We start from the raw sequence: 10,155 nt of genomic DNA, 5'->3' as shown, positions 1-10,155 counted from the left end.
GTAAAGTACAGATACCCAAAAATTCTACTTAAGTACAGTAAAAAAGTATTTGTACTTAGTTACTTTACAGCTCTGGTCTTTTAACCAGTAAGTTTTGTAATCATGACTTGATATCTAATCTGAACAAACTCAGTAAAACTTTTGAACCAGAGTAACCTGATAAAATGGACAACAGTTAAACACWGCTACATTTAACAAATAACTATAAATATTTCTGGTTCACACATTTTAACAATATTTATGTGCATTTTGATGTTTCATACCTCTGTCAGTACACTGTTTTGTTCAGCTCTGACCTCTCAGTCCCCCCCCTCTCATCATTTCCAGTGTTTCCTGAACTTTTACATTCTCTCTTTTCGCTCTACTTCGCTCCCTATCCTCTTTTCCATCCACCTTCTCCTGCTGCGCTCTCCTCTCTCTCCCGGTAATTGATAGTCTCTTGTGCAGTTATTTCATCCAAAGGGCCCTGTAAACAAAATCGTCTCTGACAGAACCAATATGGAAATCTCAAGCAGTGGGGCCAGGAGTTATGGTCTACACACCACGGTTTGTGTGTGCGCGTGGAACGGGGAGTCGAGTGTTTTTGTGTGCGAATGCGTGCTGGTGTGTGCGAGCGTGTGTTTCTGTGTCCTGCCAGTGAGAGTAAAGGGTGGCCCTCAGTTCTGCGTAATAAACTCCAGAGCAGCTAGTCATTAAGTGGGATGTGAGTGTGTGGCTTTGTGAGCGTGATGGGGAGGGGTCAAGGCCAAATTGACATAAAATGGTCTAAATTAGCCCCACTTGTCTCCATTGATTTACGGCGGGCGAGTAAATTGCATCTGTAGCAGGAGAGAGGAAGCAAGGAAGGAGCTCGGGGTTTCTCCGTAATTGATCTTGGTTCGCATTTGTGGGGCCAGAAACTGTGCAGAAGACACAAGAAGTACAAGCTGTCATCATGGCAGCAACACTTGCRTCTAACCTTTTGCATGTTGCGCACACATGCTTAGAAAAGAGTTGGGTATTTGTCATGTTAAATGACCATTTTCACAACAGGACCATTAAAGGGATCCCTGATTAGTTGTAAAATTAGACTTTATTTGATGAACATATATTTTAACTGTAAAATAAAGACTGTAAAATACTGAAAGGCTGTTTAGTTTTGTAAGGACAGGGCCATTTTATTTACACGCAAATCATTCTGGGTAAATGATGACGTGGATAGGTCATCGGTGCGAGACTGCTAGCGAGCTATATCCACCCTGAAGGTTAATCTTGGACAATATCTGCTGATCGACTCTTTTAAATGAAACCAGAGAGCGTTGACAGAGAGGAGAAGGCAGAAATGACTCAGCCTGTAACTGAAAATATGGATGGAGGACAACAGAGCTGCTTCCTGGAAGAAGAACCTCAGTTTAGCCTGTTAGCCTTCGCGCTAGCGCCGACACTGTATTGCCTTATATGTATTAGCTTGGCGCTAGCGCGACAAACAAGCTAAACTGAGGTCCTCCATCCATATTTTCAGTTCCAGGCTGAGTCATTTCTACCTTCTCCTCTCTGTCAACGCTCTCTGGTTTCATTTMAAAGAGTCGATCATCAGATATTGTCCAAGATTAACCTTCATGGAGGATATAGCTTGCTAGCAGCCTCGCACCGATGACCTATCCACATCATCATTTACCCAGAATGCTTTGTGTGTAAATAAAATGGCCCCGTCCGTGTAACATATTTTTAAACTTTAGTTTTTATAATTTTTAAAATCAAACAGCCTACAGTATTTTTACAGTCTTTATTTTGCAGTTAAATATAAGTTTATCAAATAAAGTCTAATGTTACAACTAATCAGGGATCCCTTTAATGTACAGAGATTAAAGAACGATATAAACAGAAACTGCCACTTATTCATACAGGGTACATAAAGTTTGTAAAGCTGAAACCACACATTTAGAGCCAATTTATTTTACAAAATCTGTCACGTAAAATGACCTCATCTTCACAAAAACTCTTTATTTTGTGTAGAATTTTGCAGCAGACTGACATCCCAATCTTTATTTACACAACAGAGCAGATGGAAAAGAAACTTCACAATGATGTAGTTTTTACTGATCCTGCTTCTGGCATTGTGTTTCATCTAAACAAGAACCGAAATCTTTCAGAATCCATACATATAGATTTTGAAGGAATTTCAAACTCATTCAAGCTGAAAATTGTCCAATTTCTGTCACAGGGTAATCAGCCTTTGATTTTGATTGTTTCTGACAAGGAAGAGAATGTGTGATATTGTTCGGTGAGTCCATACCAGTAAAACGATGCATCGTGGAGAAATGKGACAGAAAAACAAGCAGCTGTATGAAAACACGGCGTCCTGCGTGTGTCGGTCTGCGATGTGATACAAAGCAGAAGAAATGCACTGCATTCAGTGTTCTTTACACACACCACTTTCTCTGMTGTTATCACTGTAGTCRAGGAGAAAAACAATCCTCACCATCTGGAAATCCACTTTTCTTTTCTCTGTTACCATGAGTGATCTCAGAGAAACGCTGTTTAACCAGGCAGTGAGCACTCCGCTGACACTTTGCKATCGAGATAGTCAGATTAACTTACAGCAGTTGCACTCAGATATTGAAGAAAATGCTATTCCTCCTGACCCCTTTGCATTCTAGGCTGTGCAGCTGTGATYCTTTTTGTTTTCAAAGTTTCATGTCTTGTTTATAGGAAAACGTATATTGCTGTATGTTGCCCGTCCTTTCTTTGTTGCACTTTGTAGCTGCAGGCTAAGTTTGATGATTTTTTTTATGATTGGTCAATTGTAATCACCCTTTTGCCTTTTGCCATTTTATTTTATTTTTTGCTCATATCTGTGTGTGACTTATCACATCGAAACGAGGATGAAGTCTAAAAGTGGTGTATGGAAAAATAGGCTAATATACCGTTTTGATAAAAACACTTTAAAAAGTTGCATTTTGTTAAAATATAACAAATAGCCTTATCGATGTTTCATTTGAATGAACTGTGTGAAACATAATCATTAAATTTTTTGAAGCACTTTTTTGAGCAGTAGCAAATAAATAAATAAATAAATAAAAAAACACAGATTTTGAAGAAAAACACCTTTTAATTTGGAGATTTTACCTTCAGGTAGCAAAGTTTTTGTTTTTTTCCAGCTGGGAAATATCAATATTCAAATACTATTTGAGATTTTCTCTTCATCACGAAATGAAAAATTCTTCATAAAAATTAGGATTCAGACCAAACAGTAATGTATTATTGTAACCAACAAGACAAATTAAGGCATATCCCTGGTTCCGTTTATGATATCAGAATGATCCAAGTGTCAACGTGTACCTTTTAAAGCCAGGAATCTGAAAATATGATTTGGTCATTTTGCCCAAATTTGATTTAATCCTCATTTCAATATGATGGGTCACAAATTTGATCATTTGCTTCTCTGTTATGTTAGCAAAATATCTGATAAATGTGCATTCTTTTGAGAATTTTCACGTCAGAAAGTGTTTTCTATTAAAGCAGCAATAAAAAAACTGATCTTTGAAATGTAATTATCATTATTATTAATATATTTTTCATTATATCTTTCTCAATAGACAGAACAGACTTCAACAGCCTTAGAGGTGTAGCTCTTAACACGAGTGCACATCGGTCGATGAACAGTTATTCATCTGGTTGCACTTCTGTTCTGGCTTCCAGCAGATTGTTGGCTCTCTTCCTTTTAAAAGCAGCCATTGCGCGGACACGTGAGAACGACTTTATTTAACGGGCCTTTAAACAGCTCAGGGCCACAGAAATGTTTAGGAACTGTCAAAGTATTTGTCAGCTCTCTTGTGTTGTGAAAAGCACCATGTAATGGGGTTAGAATCATGACCGCTTTCACTTGAGCATAAGTGAAGCAGAACATGAGGAATTATCATTTTTTCCGGGCTTTTTGCTCAATGAGGAAAAAAAGTGCAAAAACGACAATAAGAAATGGAAACAACTGTTTTTTTTACAATTTGTAAAATGAAAGTGGTGTAATGTTAAATTTTCTATGTAATTTGCTTGTTTACTTTTTTCTTATTATGGAGATACAAAACCAAATTCAGTAACTAATGATTTCCTCAAAACAGATTTTCTGCAATTTAACTGCAGAGAAAAGTAATTCCTTGGAGGCATTACTTTTATACTGTACGTAGGTTTGTGCACAATAGATTCTATTTGGAAAAGTTGTAGAATTTCAGTTATGTGTATTTGGTTTCTTTGACTCTGAGAGTGTCCTGATGCATCTCAGTAATCCAGGTAAAAAATCAAAAAGAAAAAAATTGTATAGGTCTTCTGGACGGGTTCTTCTCTAATGAAACGTTTCGTCTCTCTTCCAAGAGACTTCTTCAGTGAAAACTGCAGAGTTCTGGCCATTAGAACTAGTGGCCAGAACTCTGCAGTTTTCACTCATTTACAGGCCAGCGGGCACTCTTTCAGAGATGAGGATGTTCTCATTCTTGATAGAGAGGAACGTTGGTTTGAGAGAGGAGTAAAAGAAGCCATTTTTTGTGAAGAAAGACCGTCCATCATTAAACAGAGGTGGAGGCCTCCGTTTTCAATTGTCCCCCTCCTACAGCGCTGCTATTGCAAGTATCACTCCACCCCCTGTTAACAATACAGTAGGTGTTAATTAGGTGTCAACTATAGCCATGTGATGTGAGTATCAGTCACATGGAGGCAGTGCTTAAAAGCCTGAATTTTGCCTGAAACTCTCAGACTGAAGAAGTCTCTTGGAGGAGAGACGAAATGTTTCATTAGAGAAGAACCCGTCCAGAAGACCTATACAAATTTTTTCTTTTTGACTCTGAGAGTTCATTTCAATTCAATTCAATTCAGTTCTATCTCTGACTTTAAACATCGAATATGATTTCAGTCTGACATGYGACGCAAAGATATTGATTCCCTGACATGCACGCGCTGCTGATCACTGTTTTAATTTCGTTCAACATGTGAACAGAAGCCAAGTGAAGTTAAAAACCATGTGTCACCGAATCAACGTTTGCCCTGCTGTAAATGGTTTGATTTGAGAGGAAACRGGTCCCAAAACAACAAGTAAACGTGCACCAACAGACTCCTCCACACATTGCGTGGCCATAAGCTCTCACACATGATCGGCAGACACACTCATGAGCGTACAAACACGTGTGGACACACACACACTCACACACACACATGACTGCACACTTTAAGCCTGAGCAGTTCTCTTCAGCAGTTTTTAATTGGATTCTAATGTACTCCGTTTGCTCCAGTGAGCAAGGAGATGTCTTTGGTACTCTGACTGCAGCGAGAGGCAGAGAGAAAAGGAGCAACACAGAGACAGAAAGGGAGAGACCGAAAAAAATAGTAAAAAAATAAAAATAGGAAGTAAATAAGAAGGTTCAGTGGTGCTCATCTTTTCCCAGTCGCCAAGTGGATTGTAGCGTCTGAACAAGCTGTCGGCGGAATTTCTACAAGAGCCTTTTGACCTGAGACAGAGGCGTGCTTTCTCAGCGGCTGTCCCTATTCACAGCATCTTTTCCAGATCTTGAATAGAAGGTTGTGTACTTCAACAAGCGCCCTTTTCGCTCTGCTCATAAAAAATCATTTTCCCAAGCATCAGTATCCAAGAAGCACAAAAGCGAGAGCCAACTCGGCGTTATTTCTTCCTAATTCCCTTTTTGAGAGCTTTCTAAATGATATAATGCGCCATTTATGAACCTGAGCTCTTTGGTACACTAGGTTCTATGATTTAATAACCATAACCCGCAGTTAGTTACTATAAAGTTGTTCTTTGAAAAAACTCTTAGGTTGTTTTGTACTCCAGCATGTTGACTTGTGACATAAGATGTTTTGTTTTTTGTCTTCTCGTATGCAGTATTTGGCATCAGCTCTGACCCCCTCCTGGTTCGAAGTAGTAATAGACTGGTTTGCAGATAAAATCGGGTGTGTGAATGAGAAGGAGCCTGGGAAAACAGTGGAGATGATGGAGAGGATTGTCAGCAGTGACCAAAATACTGTACATGAGATTTTAGTAGGACCTGCTGTGATGTTTTGGAGATTCCCAAAAGACATCAGGTGGCGATGAAGATGTCTAGATTCTTCACCACAGCAGACCGAAGCAACGCCCTCGTTACAGCAGATTAAGCCCCAGTTTATGGCTCCGTCTCCCGCTCCACCCTGCTATCACTCGCAACCAAGACTACTTCTCTTGAGGCAAAGATGCCAGACTGAGCGTTCTCGTTGTTCTCGAAGCTAAAGAAGTTGGCTTTCAACCCAGCTGCATCACAATCAGCTGCAAAATGTCTCAGGGCCTGCTGAAGGTCATGACTTGAAGACGCCAACAGAAACACATCATCTTTACCAGCAGAGCCGGCTCTTGGCATAGGCGAACTAGGCGGTCGCCTAGAGCGCCATCTGCTGGAGGGGGCGCCAAACTGCAGAAGAAAAAAGTAATTATTTGTAATCCCTGGTTGTAACTCTGCTCAGTGCCCCTTTCAGCCTCGCCGAGGATGTGATTGTGCCCGTTGTGAAGCAGGAGGAATGGAGAGTGAAAAAAGTTCAAAACTTAATTCTACCGGCAGAACAGGTTGGAAGATGGCTATTTAATGTTATTTGTTGTTTTTTAAATCATCCTACAGGCTCTGACATGTTAGATAAATTTGAAAATGAGGTTTTGAAAAAATCCGTAAGACGAAAAAACCCATGAGATTGCCCTATATGTCCGTATACCTGCAAAATGACATAAAATCCTTATAACTTACGGACAATCCGTACAAGTTGACATGTAGCCTATGTTGTTATTTATTTATTTATAAATAAATCTAAGTTTACATGGTACCTTACACTGTCAAACTGGTTTTTAGGGGTTCAAATTGGGGTGGGTGGGACATAGTTGGGGGTGGGGGGGGTGCACTTCAACTCGCCTAGGGCACCAAAATGGCTAGAGCCAGCACTGTTTACCAGAGCTAAAAAAAAAATCCTGAGGTTCTCAAACCCGACACAGTCCTCTCCACTATGTCCTGAGATTGTGTCCATGAACACCGCAAACAGGATTATAGACGAGTGACAGCTCTGACAGAGTCCACCTTGCACTGGAGACGAGCTTGACTTTGAACTGAGAATGTTGGCTTGATTTTTACAGAGACTGAATCAACACTTAAAGGTGACCTTGAACTTTTACTCCACAGAATGTCTCGGGGAAACCTGATCATTAGTCGTCTTCAGAGCCACTTGCAGACCGGAGAGTCAAACTCCTGCAACCCTCTTTGCAAGAGGTTTGCTGTTAGACATCCATTTAAACACACATCTATCGGTTCAAATAAACAAAACATGCAGCAGGTAGTGAAAAAAATTATTGAAGCAGAAATATTTACAGTATTCAAATAATGTAATCGATTAAAATGCCTACACTGTTACTATAAGTGTGAAGAGTAATGTGTATTAACTGAGCACACAAAAACAGACCGTAAAAATACACTTAAGTGTTCACAAGTGTGTGAACTATGTAGTGGCAAATTGTTTCACACCATTCTACTCCACAGTTGTGCCTTATGTTGACTGGCTGCAGTATGTGCCAGCACTGATATAGACCATCTGTCAGCCTGCAGCAAAATTTATTTGTTGGCTTTATAAACCAGCATATTGATAGGAACGTTTGTGATTTTTTTGTTTCCCTTTAAATGCCCTCCTTTTTGTAAAGACCCTTTAAGTGTTTATCTTCTCAGTCACGTTGGGAATCCGTGTACCTGTCCACACCGCAGGACGTCTCCGTGGGATTCACTTTCATTTATCCCAAAGATTTTTATCAATTAATTTCCCCACACAGCAGATATGGATCACGGTTCGGGGTCTTTGACAACATCCCTAAAGATTTGGCGTCCCGCTAAAATATATGAGATGATACGATTGAAATACAACTCCCGTTCAACCTGTCAGCAGGCTCCTAAACAGATGGGGTGCGGCATGTTCGAATGGGTACTCCTGGGTATTGGGAGGGAAGAGAAGCCCAAACAAAATCTTGCACTCTTGCCGTAAAAAGTGGGATTTGTGTAGGAGTTTGGCTGCATGGGACTCCTGACTGAGGTTTAAAAAGTAGGACGGATCAGTGTCTGCGGTCAGCAAACCGTTCCCCCACCCCCTAATTTATAGACTAACATACACTGAAGCTCGTTTCTGAGGAGTTTCACTCTAAAATGACAATCCAGTTTTTGTGATGAATACCTTCCTCCTCATGATATAATGAATACTTGCCGCCTCCTAGGCTTTGTCTAAGGTGACAAGTAATACGATGTTAAAAGGGAAATGGGAAAATAAGTTTGCCATGAACTTGCCAATTACTTTGTCACAAAGAAAAAGGCTTTGTTTTATTTTTTATTTTTTAATTTTTTTCTTTACAGGGTGAAGGGGTTGTAGCTTAAAATGCTTGATAATCAAGTTTTCAATATTTGTACAAAATGACTNGGTTGTAGCTTAAAATGCTTGATAATCAAGTTTTCAATATTTGTACAAAATGACTTATTTTTTTTTTCATTTTGCAAAATGCACCGGGGAAATAATTTATTTTATTTTATTTTTTTWAACAGTGTCAGATTTTCTTCCCCACAGCCACTGGGGGGTTTGGTATACAGACACATTATTTGTACAAATATTACTTTTTTTACTGCAYGCTTGCTGAACTAATGCCTTGCTTCCGCTGCGGCCCAAGAGGAATGGATCAGTTAAAAATAAATTTTTCAAACTTAAGTCACAGCRAAATAGGCTGCTCGTTGAGAGGAAAGTCACTCAGTGAAAAGAAAAATGATAAATGATAGTAAACGTAGGGGCKGCACGGCGGTGCAGTGGTTAGAAATGTTACTTTTCGATGGAGAGGATCGCCTCCTGGCCTGAACCTTTAGAGTTTACATGTTCTCCTCGTGCACGTATGTGACCCATCACATTGAAACGAGGATTAAGTCCAAAAGTGGTATGTGGAGATATGGGCAAATTTAGTGTTTTGCCTAAAATGTTAACAAAAAATTGTATTTTGTCAAAATAAAATGAATAAATGCCTTATCAATGTATCATTTGAATGAACTGTCTGAAATATAATCATAAAACTAAAATTTGAAGACTTTTTTGAGTGGTAGCAACAAAAAACCTGATTTTGAGGAAAAACACCTTAAATTTTTAAGGTTTTCTCTGTGAGCTAGCAAAGTTTTGTTTCTTTTTAGATGGGCAATCTCAATATTCACATATAATTTGAGGTTTCCTGTTCATAATGACATCAAAAATTCCTCATTAAAATGACATAAAATCAGGATTCAGACCAAACATTTATGTATTATTGTACCCAACAAGACAAATTGAGTCATATATATGGATTTAATGATGACATCAGAATGATCCAGGTGTCAAAATGTAGCTTTTAGAGCCAAGAATCTGAAAATGTAATTAGGTCATTTTGACCAAATTTGACTTAATCCTCATTTTGATATGATGGCTCACATATGAGTTTTCTTTGTATGGTTAGTGTGAATGACTGTAGCATTATACAAGCTCAGGCCATACATACATATTTTTTTAACATGAAAGTTATTAAAATATGTTCACTGATTCATGGGATATTTTTCTGGAAAAAAKATTGACTCCAAAAGGTAATGTCAAAATTTTAAGCAAATGCTATAAAATCTGTAGAGCATTTGTGTTTTTGAGTACCTYTCAGCTACCACACCAAAGTATGTCTGTAAAGAGCTTTGAGCATTATTTGAGCTTAGCTGAAATTCAGTCRTAGCTGCCACCTTCAGCAGGTTTGCTTCAAATCATGTATTAGTTGTAGATTTATATCTAGAGATTACTTTCTGTAAGGTTCAATGACCCCCCCCACCTACTGGACATAATCGGAGACAATAAGGATGGACAGATGTGCAGACAGGAGTCCACTTCAGTGGAATTGGAACTCTTCTTTAAAATGGCCACTAGGGGGTGCTGTCGCTCCTTCTTTAGGCTCTGATGGATGGGAGTTGGACGCACCAAGAAGACAAACAAGAGGAGCAGCGAGGCTCACGTCCCCGGAAATCCTCCCATCCCTCCGCCGGCTCATTTGCAATTCAATAAATCACAATGTCATCTCTTTAGCGTTTACACATTTAGCTGACAAAGGGAAGCAGGCACGCAGCTTCATGAAGTATC

The 10,155-nt window shown here is 39.2% G+C and overlaps 1 protein-coding gene across 2 annotated transcripts in view; it reads left to right on the top strand.

Moving 5' to 3' along the window:
* The window catches only part of LOC106519871 (transmembrane protein 132D-like), a gene marked incomplete at its 3' end in the record, with an annotated part of 206,719 nt that overhangs the window by 24,330 nt on the left and 172,234 nt on the right, over positions 1-10,155 (top strand).

Source organism: Austrofundulus limnaeus, unplaced genomic scaffold (assembly GCF_001266775.1).
Source record: "Austrofundulus limnaeus strain Quisiro unplaced genomic scaffold, Austrofundulus_limnaeus-1.0 Scaffold84, whole genome shotgun sequence".
NCBI classification, from domain to species: domain Eukaryota; kingdom Metazoa; phylum Chordata; class Actinopteri; order Cyprinodontiformes; family Rivulidae; genus Austrofundulus; species Austrofundulus limnaeus.
Note: the sequence above shows the minus strand (reverse complement) of the source record. Positions and strands in the feature narration are given on the sequence as shown.